Source organism: Macrotis lagotis, chromosome 4 (genome assembly GCF_037893015.1).
Source record: "Macrotis lagotis isolate mMagLag1 chromosome 4, bilby.v1.9.chrom.fasta, whole genome shotgun sequence".
In the NCBI taxonomy this organism is placed as follows: domain Eukaryota; kingdom Metazoa; phylum Chordata; class Mammalia; order Peramelemorphia; family Peramelidae; genus Macrotis; species Macrotis lagotis.
Window position 1 is genome coordinate 63,141,924 of NC_133661.1, and position 13,920 is coordinate 63,155,843.

The window sequence follows — 13,920 nt, forward strand, 5'->3', positions numbered from 1 at the left end:
GACACAGACAGACAGAAAGACAGAGACAGAGAGACAAAGAGATAGAAAAACAGAGCAGAGAGAGAGAGAAAAAACAGAGAGACACAGAAAGACAGAGGGAGAGACAGAGAAAGACAGAGAGAGAAAGACAGAGTGGAGATGGGTAGACAGCCAGTCAGACAGACTGACAGAGGCAGAGATAGTCCAACAGAGACAAAAATAGAAGCAGAGAGATAGATATGAAGCAGTCAGACCTAGAAAGACATAGAGACAATGACTGAGAGAAACAAATAGAAGCAAATAGATCATTATTTTTATCTGTTCCATGTTATAGAGAAAGGAGAAATAGGAGCAATGAAAGAAAAAGAAAGAAAAGAAAAGATCGCTTCTATACAAGTCAAAGAGAAAGAGTAAGAAGCCAGAACTGAAAGAGGCAGGCTAATTAGGTTCTATTCCCTGTTCTTTTATAAGTAGCTAGGCTCTTCACTGTTTTGGAGTCTCCAATTTCTCATCTTTAAAATAAGAGAAACTAACTGACTTTTAAGTTAGTAATCCCTCAATACCTAATATTATAAGAGTCCTTAAACAGTATAATAATAATAATAATAATAATATAAATAAAAGTATACAAAACACTTCACAAAGATCTCATTTTATCCTTATAACAATCCGAGGAGTTATGTATGATCATTAATACCATTTAGCAGAGGAGGAAACTGAAGTGACTAACTTATTTTAGCTACTTCCACATAAAGGACTCCATCCACTGCCAAGAAACAATGTTATATCTTGTTCCTCTGTACACAAATAAAATCGGAGAATTAGAAAATATTCAAGCTTAGATGGGTCTTAAAGAAATCCATTTTCTCCTCTCCCTACCCCCATTTTAAAGATGATGAAATTTAAAACAAGAACTTTAGAAGTGACTTCTCCAGAATCAAGAGGCAAATTATTGCCTGGAATTCATATCTCTTTCCGAATCATAGGACAGAAGAACTGTAGATACCCTTAAGGATCATCTAATCCAAATTCTGCATTTTTACAGTTGAAGAAACTGAGAGGTTATTCCACCCAAAGATGCCTATCTAATAAAAGGCAGAATGGTATATTTTTTATACGTGGAATCTAAGATAGATTATTGATGGACTTTTGAAAGAAAAGAGTGTTTTAGTTAAAATGACAACACTTCATTTTTTTTTTACCTATAATCACTGGTTTTCTAATTAGTTCATGTCCTCTTGCTCAGAACACCAAATATGGGGTTAGATGTGAGGGTCTTCTCAGGAGTTTCTTCAGGTCCCAATGTGAAATGTCATCCTCTTCCTGGCTACTAGGATGATAATAAATTGTTCTAACAGTGGCACCGTAACATACTGAAATATGTTTCAGGCTTTTCCAGGCACTATTTTTTTTATCTCCAAGATATTATTCTGATTCTGATGACATCTGACCTATTGCTATTTAATTGTGTCACAGACAAAGGGACAGCATTTTACTTCTAACTTTAGAAAGAATTCTATTAGTGAATGTTTACCAGTATAGTTTTGGTTTGCTCACAATCCCATTCCAGAAATACCTTTGGAGAATATTCCAAGACCCATAAGATAACATATTAATAGCTAACATTTACATGTTACTATTATGATCCAAGCACTGTTCTTGCCTCTTTACAATTATTACTTATTATTTACATTATTTATAATTATTATAACTATATCCTTTGCACTATAGTGTGGATATTGAATCAACAGTATAGGGAGGCAGCCATGGTATAGGTATAGAAAGTATTTAAAATATAATTTTCTAACTAATAATTTGGTACTCTTTTTCATTACATAACTTTTGCTTTAAATGTATGTGTCATCTGAATATTGGTGTAGGCTCAGAGCTATGGCTTTGAATAGGCAATAATTCCCAGAAGAGACATGAACCTGAGCAAAATTGAGAGTGGGTCTCAGACTACATTCAGACACATCTTTGAGAGAAGTCACTTAGAATTTGATGTTTTATTCATTGACAAGCCTTTAAAAAAATTTAAGAATTATTTAGTTCCCTTTTCTTACATCATTGATTGTCTTGATCTTTTCTTCTCTCCTGCTCCAGAGTTCCTATCATTTCTCCATGTATCCTTTCCTCATTATTTCTGTATTTCTGATTTCTATTCATCATTCAGAGTCCAGTTAAAAAACTTAACTTACCCATGAATCACACTGAAGTCTTGCAAAATAAAGGATAATTGAGACTATGTGAGAGGAGGCTGTATTAACTGAGAGATGCTAAGTTCAATTCCCAGACTGTGACTTTCTTTTTCTAAAAATTTAGAAATTATTTAGGCCCCTTTTCTTGCATCATTAATTGTCTTCATTTTTTCTTCTCTGCTTTCCCAGGGTTCCTATCATTTTTCCATGTGTCCTCATTATTTCTGTATATTTTAATTCTGTTCAATTAAATACTCACCTTACCTGTGAAACTTGTATTGACCAAATACTCTTCATCCTTTCTTAGAGCTGAACTCAAACTTTAAATCCTAAATACTTGGTAACAAGTTGAGATTGTGATTTCTTCCTTTTCATTTTTCACAGCATCTAGCCAAAGTTGTTCATACAACTGATTCTCAGAAATCACAAATATAGTAGGGACCAAAGGCCATTGAACCCATTTTCCTATAGGATCAGTCTTCTCCATAGAAATATATGGGCAGACTACTCTTTTGAATATATAAATAAAAATGATAGGCTCCAATCCCCAATTCTATGACTGGTCTTGGCTCTGTCCATTTTCTTTGTTCATCTATGCAGTCTTCTTGATAAATCCCGTTTTCTTGTCACCAGGGACATCTTTCTTCCCCTGCATTTGTGAAATCATCTGCAAATGCAATTCTTCTAAGTGACACCATATTTTTACTCAATAACACCTTGAAAAATTGTGTTTACAAATCCCAAACCTAAGACATTAATAACAAAAGAAGTAAGGCAACTACTGGTGGTATTTCACTTAGTCATTGACACTGCTAAACTTCTACTGATTGCTTTTAAATTCCAAGGGAACTTGAAACCTTTTTTAAAAAAATGATGGTCTCCATGCAACCAGAATTGCTTCTACCCAGGGATGTCTCATGCTATTAATATTCACATTTGTTTGGGCATCAGGAAAACAAAAAGCATTTTGAGTGTATTTGAACTGATTTGATCTCTCTTCCCCTAGAGAGTCACAAAACCTAGGTTAAAAGCCAGAAAACCCACAATAGTGCTGAGAATGAAGCTCAGCATTTCAGCTCAATTATTAGAATGCATTGTTTGCCAGAGTATGGGATAAATGTAAGGAAAAATTATCTTTAGACATTTTTTAAATTTAATTATACAGAATCTAGCAGACTATGCTCTCCCTACCTGCACCCCACAGATCCATCCTTAGGAGACCATTGAAAATAACCATGTGGGATTTTGGATAATATTTTTTTATAATATTTTGATAAAATCTCTTGCCATGACATCCATGTGCTTCTTTGGAAGCACTCCAAAGGTTAATAAAAACCTTGCAAAATAAAGGATAATTGAGACCATATGGGAGGGGGGACTTTATTAGCTGTGAGATACTAGATTAAGTTTCCAGAAGGAAAAATTACACTGAAGTATGAAGTGTGGTGCCCAAAGCACACCAGTGTGTTATGCAAGGTGGTCTGACCTCAGGCATTGTAAATTTGGTATGGTTCAATGGAGGGAATACATTAGAAATAGATTCCTTGTGTCTTTTACATGATTTTTCCAGTCCTGTAGTCTGCCTCTGCTATGTCCAAAGGAATGATGAAGGACCTTTCCCTTTTTTTAGAATATTTTCAAAGATTAGGAACCATGCCTCATATATATACACTCAAAATCCTGCTTAAAATCTCTTTAGGAAGAGACTCAAGGCTGTCCACATTCTGATATCACCCTGAGTATTTTTTGGCTTTTTTCTCATTAATTCATTCATTCCAGGATCTCTATATTTCAGAAAAATCAAACTTATCTCTCAGCACCCTTCTGCAAGATCCATTTATACTTTACTCCTCTTTGTCTTTGTCCCAACTCTTTCCAATGCTGGCCTCCATTCTTCTCATCACCTTTGAATAGCTGAATAACCTTTAAAGCCTATTCATATGACCCCACTTACAAAGTCTTTCCCAATTCCTTCTCCCCCATTATTGTCATTTAAAGCTCACATCTGTACCCTTTTTAATGTATGCACTTACCCTATGATATCTTGTATTATGATCACTATATTAGGGTTTCATCTGTCTACTTGATTGGAAAACCTAATGGAATAAACCATGTTTTACTTTACTTCTGTACTTTGTGCAGCATACAGCATATTGTTCCATGTATACTAGATGCTTAATCAACAGTTAATAAATGAATGATTGTATCTAAACCAATTTAAGATGTTTATATTTTCAACCTAAACCATCTTTTCAAGTGACAAGTTCTTTAAGTTAGTAGTGTTCAAAATAGAACTTTTCATCCTAAATTGACTGATTTCCATCCCATTAGGTTCCATTAATTAAGCATTTATAAATGCCAACTGTGGGCAAAGCAAGAGCCATTATAGAGAGGTATTGTGGTCAGGAAATCCTGAGTTGAAGTTTGACTTCTGCCATGTACTACCAAGTCCCTTGACTTCTTAGTATTCTATACAACAATCTTAGATTACAGAGTAACTGCCAGTCTACATATGTGATTGTAATCTACTTGCAGATGTTCTATGTAGCCATTGAAATCACAAGACTGAACCACTCCCCTCCCCTCCTCTCCTTCACCTGCTATCCTTCCTCCCCCAGATGCATTGTTCTAGATACTAAGAAGACCCAATGCAAAACAAAAACCAAAAAAAAAAGATTCCTATTCTCTAGTAGCTTATATTTATCAAATCCATCTTCTTCAACAGAGTTGTTAGGGGGTACATTTACATATGTGGGGCTAAAACTGAGTTTTATTCCTCATTGACTTTATTCTACCTCTGTAGAGTCTTTGTGTTTTCATGTTAAAGAGACCAGATCTTTTTTGTTTCTCCTCATATTACATGTGTACTGTATGGTTTCAAACGTTCACATGGAATTTAGCATGGTGAGATGTTCCAGAATAACCCCTGTCCTTTCAGTAACATTGGGTGTCAAGCAGAACTGAAAGATACTTGCTTACCACCTTTCTACGTTCAAGGATGAAGTCAAGGAAATTGAATAAGTGAATGGATGAATGAATCAATGACTATCTGGAATGTGTTTTCTACATGTCAAGCACTATTTTAAAACCTGGGAATACAAACCAAAAGGGCAACCCCTTTAATGTTAAGGGAGATGCTAGTCTTGGGGTTAGGAATACTTAGGTTTGATCTCTACCTCTGACACTGACTAACTGTATAGCAATGAGAAAACAACAAACCTGTGTCTTTGGGTATGTAAACTGGGCATAATGCATGTTAACCCTTCTAAGGAGGGTTAACTTCAGAAAATATATGTTTATGTATATAAATATATGAATATATGTGATATATATAAATAATGCTTTTCAGTCCTTAAAGTGTAATTTATTTATATAAAATATAAGCACACATACATAAACGCATATATAGACAGACATACATATGCTTACATGTGTGTCTGGAGATAGAGAGATTGCTTTTCCTAAGTAATTCCTACTTTTTCATCCAAGCTTCTTCACAACTGTAGTAGTGTTCTATGTTCTATGTTTAGTAGTTCGATGCTCATTAACTCTGATACTGGAAGAGCACGGAGGTTGTGGTTGGTGAATCTATCCACAAATCTTCATTATGCTCTCATTAAGACTAACTGCATAGGAATGCCTATTCAAGCAAATTTCTTGTACCAACTGAATTCTAAAATTGGCTGGAGACACTCAGAAGCACTGCTAAGAGTATTCTGATTTTAAATCTTTCCTCTAGGGCTTACGTAGCTATGTGATCTTGGTTAGGTCACTGATAAGTGACTCCCTAAGTCTCAGTTTCTACAATGAAAGATTGAACTACATGATCTTTAAGCTAAAAGGAACTCAGAAATCTCCAATTATCTTCTACTTTGCCTGGCTCTAGAGAATTATGAGATTCTCCAAACTGAACTTAACCCATGTTACAAAGGCCATATGTATCATGGAGTTATCGTTGTATGATTTGAAGGGAGGCAGAATTGCCATCACTACTCTCTTCTCCTTCCACCTTTCTCCGAGAGACACTTTAGTTCCTGCACAGAGGGAAAGAAAGAAGTTGAGGTCAGAAATTCAGAAACTGCTTTCCTCAAACTGAGAGGATAGTGGGTTAGAATTACATCTATATATTCCCTGTGTGTGGGTAGTCTAAGGAATATGGTTCTCAGGTCCTATCTAATTTGTGATCACTGTATCATTATTGGGGAAAACAGGAGTGCAAGCTTTAAAAACAAAGGTTGAGTCTCTTCTTACTAAATACCAGTTCCATAATGAGGATAGCAGATAGCCAACAAACTCATTCATCTGTTTAAAAAAATAAAAAAAATCAAAGAATAAAAAAAGATAAAAATTCTAGAAAATATGCAAAGAAGAATATATACTGGACAATATATAGTGAAAGAGCTCTCCCATAGGGAAGAAGGTAATTCAGCATAAAGAGAGTTCTAAATCTAAAGCAAAAAGTGGTTTCCTGAATTCTCTAGTGTAGTAACAAGCTGGAGGGGGCTGGGGGGGGGGGGTTGGGGGGAAATGATGGAGACTATGAGTTCATTTCATATTAGCTTCTTCTCAGAGTTTTTTTTTCCCTTTAGCAACCTGAAGAGGGTTTGGCATCTTCCATTTTCTCTCTCTTGAGAGGACCCAACAGTGCCCAAAGTTTGAAGATATTCAGAAACTCAAAGAAAACTGAAGAACTCTCCTTCTGCTTACTCTTGCCAGTTCTTTCCTATCCTACACAAAAGTATGGGTCACTGGTCTTCAACATGGAGAAAGCCCCATACCAATTGGTTTTAAATCTGGCATTATATCTGGATCTCCTGACTCTAACATAAGAAAGACATGGAGAGAAGATCAGAAATTCCTATCAGAAGTTTGAAAATTCTAATTTTGGCTATTCTTAATAGACAAGAGTAGGGTAGAAGTCTATAAACTGACTGAACTGGACAGACATACACACATTTGTTCTCATGTTTCCATTTGGTTTAATTAAATTCAAGTCCAATCAATATGTTATTTTCTCTAGTCAATGTAAAATACCACCCTTTTTCTCAATGTAAATAGATAGCTCTCACACTTATTCTCCAAGAAGTCCCATAATGAAAATCTAGTGTTTTTGTAATTGCAGACTCTTAGTCAATTTTATGACTAATGAAGCAGCTATTCCACCTTTCTTTTGTACTTAGAAATACTGGTATATTTCATCTGTGTATGTGTATCCCATATATGCTTCTGTATTTTATATTAGGCAGAAATTTTATATTTTATATTCCATAATGTAATTTTATTATTATAAAGTATTTAGAAAATGAAGGTAAGGACTTCTGAGAAAACATAATAAAAGATTACAAAGACTTTTCTATCTTTTTTCTTTCTTTTTTATGGACTAGATTTGTGCCTTGGTGAAGGAGATACTACTAAAGCACGTCAACCCACATCCTGTAACTCATAGACTTATAATGTTGCTTGAAGCACTGAAATAATAACAAGATCATGGGGGGTGTGGATAGGTGGTGCAGTGGATAGAGCACCAGCCTTGGAGTGAGAAGTACCTGGGTTCAAATCCCACTTAACCCCATTGAAAAATCAAAAAAAGAAAAGTTACTAGGTTCCATTTCCATATGGATTGCTGTAGGGACAAGTCTGGAAGAAGGGTCAATGACATAGAAGACATTTCCTCTCTAAGGAGTCTTGGACTTTCCTGTCCATTGATGACAAATGGTCAAGCAGTTGTTGTTTCTTATGGAAAATAAAGTAGGCCCCTACTCTACAATGTCTACTCCCCTCAAGGATGACCACAGAACCTGGACTAGGGTCTTGGGAAAATTGCTATCCCCAATGTTAGTCCAGGGATCTAGGCTATCTTCCTTTATATCTGATTGAAGGTGGTGGTTGAGATGGTGACATTACTTTGATTTGACTGGCACATTGAGGTTTCCTATCTCTCCCTTAGGGTATGCTGAAGTCTCCTGCTGCAGAAAGGAGGGGGAAGCCACCCTATTACTTTCTTCCACAATTAGTTGCCTCTAAAACTCCTCATGATCACTTTCCTTCATTGTCCCCTTCCCAACTTTTCTTCCTCAAAATACTTCATAACACCACGAGAGGCCAAACCCTGAGGAATGACACTAACTGAATTCATTCTTAAATGATTTTTAAAATTCTACTACATCATATCCTCCTTATCCAGTAATTCTGACCATCCAGTGGTGAAAATTAAAATTGTCAGACCTTTACTGACCAGTCCCTTGTTCCCATGCCCTTTAACCCAGCCATACCACTATCTCATGTTAAGCAGTTACCCATTCTTTCCACCATTAGCTTCTTTTTTAAAGAAAGATTTTATTTATTTTGAGTTTTACAATTTTTCCCCCATTCTTGCTTCCCTCCCCATCCCCCCACAGAAGGCATTCTGTTAGTCTTTACATTGTTCCCATGGTATACATTGATCTCAGTTGAATGTGATGAGAGATAAATCATATCCTTAAGGAAGAAAAATAAAGTATAAGAGATAGCAAAATTACATAATAAGATAACTTTTTTCCTAAACTGAAGGTAATAGATTTTGGTCTTTGTTCAAAGTCCACATTTTTCTCTGGATACAGATGGTATTCTCCATTGCAGATAACCCAAAATTGTCCCTTGTTATTATACTGATGGAATGAGCAAGTCCATCAAGTTTGATGATCACCCCATGTTGCTGTTAGGGTACATTGTTTCTCTGGTTCTGCTCATCTTGCTCAGGATCAGTTCATGCAAATCCTTCCAGGTTTCCCTGAATTCCCATCCCTCCTGGTTTCTAAAAGAACAATAGTGTTCCATGACATACATATACCACCATTAACTTTTTCATGCCTGCTCCATAAGTCACACATAGATTTAGCTCAGGTTTGACTTTCAAGTCTATCCATTGACTCACTGGTCATGGTGAGATTATCAAAACACCTTTTGCTTCTCATTGCTGTTTCCAAGTTCTCTTCTATTTCAGTTCCTCAGTAACCTCTGCTCCTTCGAAGTTCACACAATGCCATATATACAACTTAATCAAGATTTTGGTGGATGTTATCCACTAATTTTCAGAATACTATCCTTTCCTCAAGGAGTTCAGTCTTTGGTTCACAATCCTTCCTCCTCACCTTCTATCTTCATATTAAGGGATTTCAACATACATAATGATAATTTTTCACATACTCTAGGCTTCCGGTACCATTTCTCAACCCCCCACCTTAGTTACACACAGAGATCCTTTGATCTTCCCATCACTCACAAGTGTCCCAATTCTATAAACATAAACTCCCAAATTCCCTTATCTGATTATAATCTGTGTCACTCTATTTTTATTTCTGCCTTGCAGTCCCAAATCCTCTTCTTCAGCTTTACCATGACCACCAATCCTTCTCAGTTCTTTTCCAAGCCATCGTTCCTGAAGTTGTAACATCCTGTCCCACCTCAATCTTGACCCATTAGTGAACCAATCTGACTCCACATTTCTTTGTATTCTCTTCAAGTTGTGTTCTCTTATGCTACCACTAATTGACCTTTAAGAACCAACTGTAGATTGCTCCCACTATTTTCTATCTTTACTTCTACTCATATGTTGTTGAATTAAGCTATAAAAAATTATGAGGTTATGCTGAATATATCTACTAAAAATTTATGTGTAATTCAAGCCCCCACACCCATGGGTATGGGAATCTCTCTTCACCAATGAAAATGATTGCCTTAGCAGTCATCAGGGGCACTTTGGAGTTGGCAAAGGAAGAAAAGAGAGATTTAGATGTTTTAGTCTTTGGGAGTGCTTTTGGCTTTCAGCTTAGAGAGAGAAGGTCCATACCATCCTCTCATCATGTTGCTGAAAGGAGAAAGACTCTGGGAAGAAGCTGAAATGTAGAACTTTAATCACAGCTTTAATCTCAGTTTACCACACCAGAGATTTGTAAGCATTTTCTACTTGGGTAAGATTCAGAATTCTCTTTGGATCAAATTTAATTACTTTATTCCCAATGACACAGCTACTCCATCCTATATTGTTTGATATATTTTCTCATAGGTATGCTTTCTCTGATATCTGGTTTGATATGGACTTGGATAAATGGGTTTCTTTGCTACTGGCTATATGTGCTCATTGTGTAATTGCTGTTTGGTGGGAAGGGAGTCAATTCTTGAATATAAAACTTGGGGTTTTCTTTTCCCCAATAATGAATATTGATCAGAATTTTAATTCAAACTTTAAAATTACTTCCCCTAGATAAATAAATAATATTTAAGGAAACAAGCACATACAATATTTGTATATATGAATATTTGAATACATATATATCTTGGGGTATATTTGTATGTATATGTATATATGTGTTCACACACATACACACCTATACTTGTGTATAATTTCTAGCCTGGTGCCCCTTTTCTCTGAGGAGAACAGAATACCCAGTCTCTAGCCCTCTTCTATCTCCTCTCTTGACAGGATTAAAATATTCCTTGGAGAAGAGTCAGAGAGAAAAGGATAGAGATATCTATTCTTGCCTCTTGTATTTCTGAGAGTACTAAATTACCTCATAATCCTTTGAGTGTTTGTGCTCCTCAGTACATTAGCCATGGTCTCCTGTAAAGGGGTCCTTAATTTTTTTTCTGCATTCATTTATTTTTAAAATAATTTTGAATTTTTTTTTGTTTTACATGGTCTGTCTTTCCTCCTTTATAATTCTCTTTTTTTGACCTTGAGTGATCTTATATAATGAAGAATTTTTTAACAAATAGAAACAAGCATTTTAGGATGTAAGCCAATCATTCCTGTTACCAACGTGTGCCTTAGGATTTCTGACAAAGACTGAACTAATGAACCATGACACTAATTATGCATCATATTTCTGAGCTTTTCACATATTCACTTTTGCTCTTTCTTCAGCTTCTTTACTCTTCAAACAACCTGCATTTTACTACCTGATTAGTCTTTCTAAGACAAAGTTCTGATTATGTGATCCTCTTCCACAAAAGCTTTCAATATCTGCTGAATAAAAACTAAACCTTCTTAGCATAGATTTTAATCCACTCTGCTATCCACTTCTGTTTTATGGAGAGTTCATCCCATTCACATTGACAATGGTGATTAATATGTATTTCCCTCCCTCCTATTTTCTCCCTGTGAATACTTTTTTTTCTCTCCTTTCACCCTATCCCTCCTTACTAGTGTTTTCTTTTTGATTACCATTTCCTTTAATCTGCTCTCCCTTCTATCAGTCTCCTCCTTCCCCCCCCTTCCTCCTCCTTCTTCTACCCTCCTTTTGTCCTCCTTTCTATCAACCCCTCCTCTTTTCTTTTCCCTTTTCCTTCCTACTTCCCTATAGGGTAAGATTTTTTTCTATTCAACTGAGTATATATATTATTCCATCTTTAAGTTAAATGATGAGAGTAAAGTTCAATCCTCCTTTCTTCTTTCCTTTTTTTTGTAATTGGTCCTTTGTGCCTCTTTGTATGACATAATTTATCCTATTTTGTCTTCCCCTTTCCTTTTCTCCTGAGACAATTCTTTTAATACACACCTTAGTTTTTTTTTATATCCCCTACATCAAAATCAACTTATACCCACACATTCTGCCTATATATGGTCTTTCTAACTACAATAGAGACACAATTTTTAAGAGCTACAACTATCGTCTCATATAGGATATCAATAGTTTAATATTATTGAATAACAACTTTTTTCATATTTACTTTTTTATATCTCTTGAGTTTTGTATTTAAATATTGAATGTTCTGTTCAGTTATGTTCTATTCATCAGGAAAGTTTGACAGTCCCCTATATCATTGGATGTCAATCTTTTCCCCTGAAAGATTATGTTCAATTTTGCTGAGTAATTTATTCTTGGTTGTATTCCAAGCTCCTTTGCTTTCCTGAATATCATATTCAGGTCCTCTTTTCCTTTAATGTTGAAGCTACTAAGGGCTGTGTAATCTGTACTGTGGCTCCTTGGTTTTTGAACTGTTTATTCCTGTCTGCCTGTAGTATTTTCTCCTTAAGCTGATAATTCTGGAATTTGGCTCCAATATTCCTTGAGCTTTTTCTTGGAGGGGTTGCTATATTTCAGGAGGTGATTGGTGTATACTTTCAATGACATTTTACTATCTGATTCTAGCATATCAGGATAGTTTTCCTTGAAAATTTCTTGAGAAATGTTGTCTCTTGTACTTTTTTACAGTGCTTTTTAAAATAATGACTTTCAGATAATATAATTCTTGAATTATCTCTCATAGTTTTATTTTGCAGATAAGATGTTTTTTCAATGAGGTAATTTATATATTCTTCTTTTGTTTGATTGATTTTTGATGTTTCATAGAATCATCAGATTCCAATTTCTAATTCTTTTTTTGAAGTTTGAGGGTTTATTTAACACAAATAAAAATGTGCAAAGCTTTTTACTCATTTTCTTCACTCCTCAGTCTAGTATTTGGATTGGTGACCTTGATAGCTAGCTGAGCTGCTCTCTCCACAATGACTTTATGATTCTTAGAGGAAACATTGTGAGCAATCTCATCCCAGTAAGATTTGTTGTACATCAGGAGTACTTCAAGCTCTTTGACATTGTGCACCAAAAACTTCCTGAATCCACTTGGTAACATATGTTTTGTCTTCTTATTGCTTCCATAACCAATATTGGGCATCAAGATCTGGCCCTTGAATCCTCTTCACACTCTGTTTTCAGTGCCTTTTGGTTTACGCCCCTTTCTCTTGATCTTCACATATTTGTCAGAGTGGTATCAAATGAACTTTTTGGTCTGCTTCTTGATGATTTTGGGCTTCACGAGGGGTCTGAGGGCAGGCATGGTGCTGGCAAAGAGATGACAACCCCTCCACTGGAAGCTCCAAGGAAGAGAGAGAAAAAGAGAGAGAGAGAGAGAGAGAGAGAGAGAGAGAGAGAGAGAGAGAGAGAGAAAAGGAAGGACCCAATTTCTAATTCTTAAGGAATTATTTCTTCAATTAACTTTTATATCGCTTTTCCATTTGGTCAATTCTATTTTTTAAGAAATTATTTTCTTTAATCAGTTTTTGTGCTTCCTTTCCAAGCTATTCACTCATTTTTCATAATTCTTCTGCATAACTCTGATTCCTTACCCCAGTTTTCCTTTCCCTCCCTTACTCGATTTTAAAAATCTTTTTTGATTTCTTTCAAAAGGACTTTTGGGGATTGAGACCAATTCATATTTCCCATTGAGGCTTCAAATGTAGGCATCTTTCCTAACTTCTTTTGAGTTAGTGTTTTGATTTTCCCTGTTGCCATAGTAGCTTTCTGTAGTTATGATTCTTTGGGGGAATTTTTGGCTCATTTTTAAGGTTGAGTTCTGCTCCTACAGTATAGGAGACACTATCCAAACTTTCTTTGTTGGAGATCCAAGGGCCCAATCATTGGCTTTCTGCTCTAGGGTCTCAAAAACTGGTGGTTCACCCACTGGATGAGGTGGTCTGGCTTATTTGTACTTCTTGTGCCAGTTTCTCAGTCTCACAGTTTGCCTTCTGCAATGAGGCTAGAGACCTCTCAGCTGGCCTGCTATGTCACTGGCCTGCTGAGGCCGGACCAAGAGGCTTTGATTGCTGATCTGTACTGCAGCTAAGTACATCCCATTGGTTTTCCTGCACTCTGCCTATTTTGGGGCTACACTCATTTTTAATCCAACTGAGACAGATCTCTCCAGAAGTTCTTCTAAAATCTTAAGCTGGAAAATATTTCCACTTTATCTTTCTGTGGGTTGT

The 13,920-nt window shown here is 35.8% G+C and overlaps 1 pseudogene; it reads right to left on the bottom strand.

Annotated features, from left to right (window-relative positions):
* Positions 1-12,587: 12,587 nt before the first annotated feature.
* Positions 12,588-12,995, bottom strand: LOC141523110 (large ribosomal subunit protein eL32-like; annotated as a pseudogene).
* Positions 12,996-13,920: the final 925 nt, after the last annotated feature.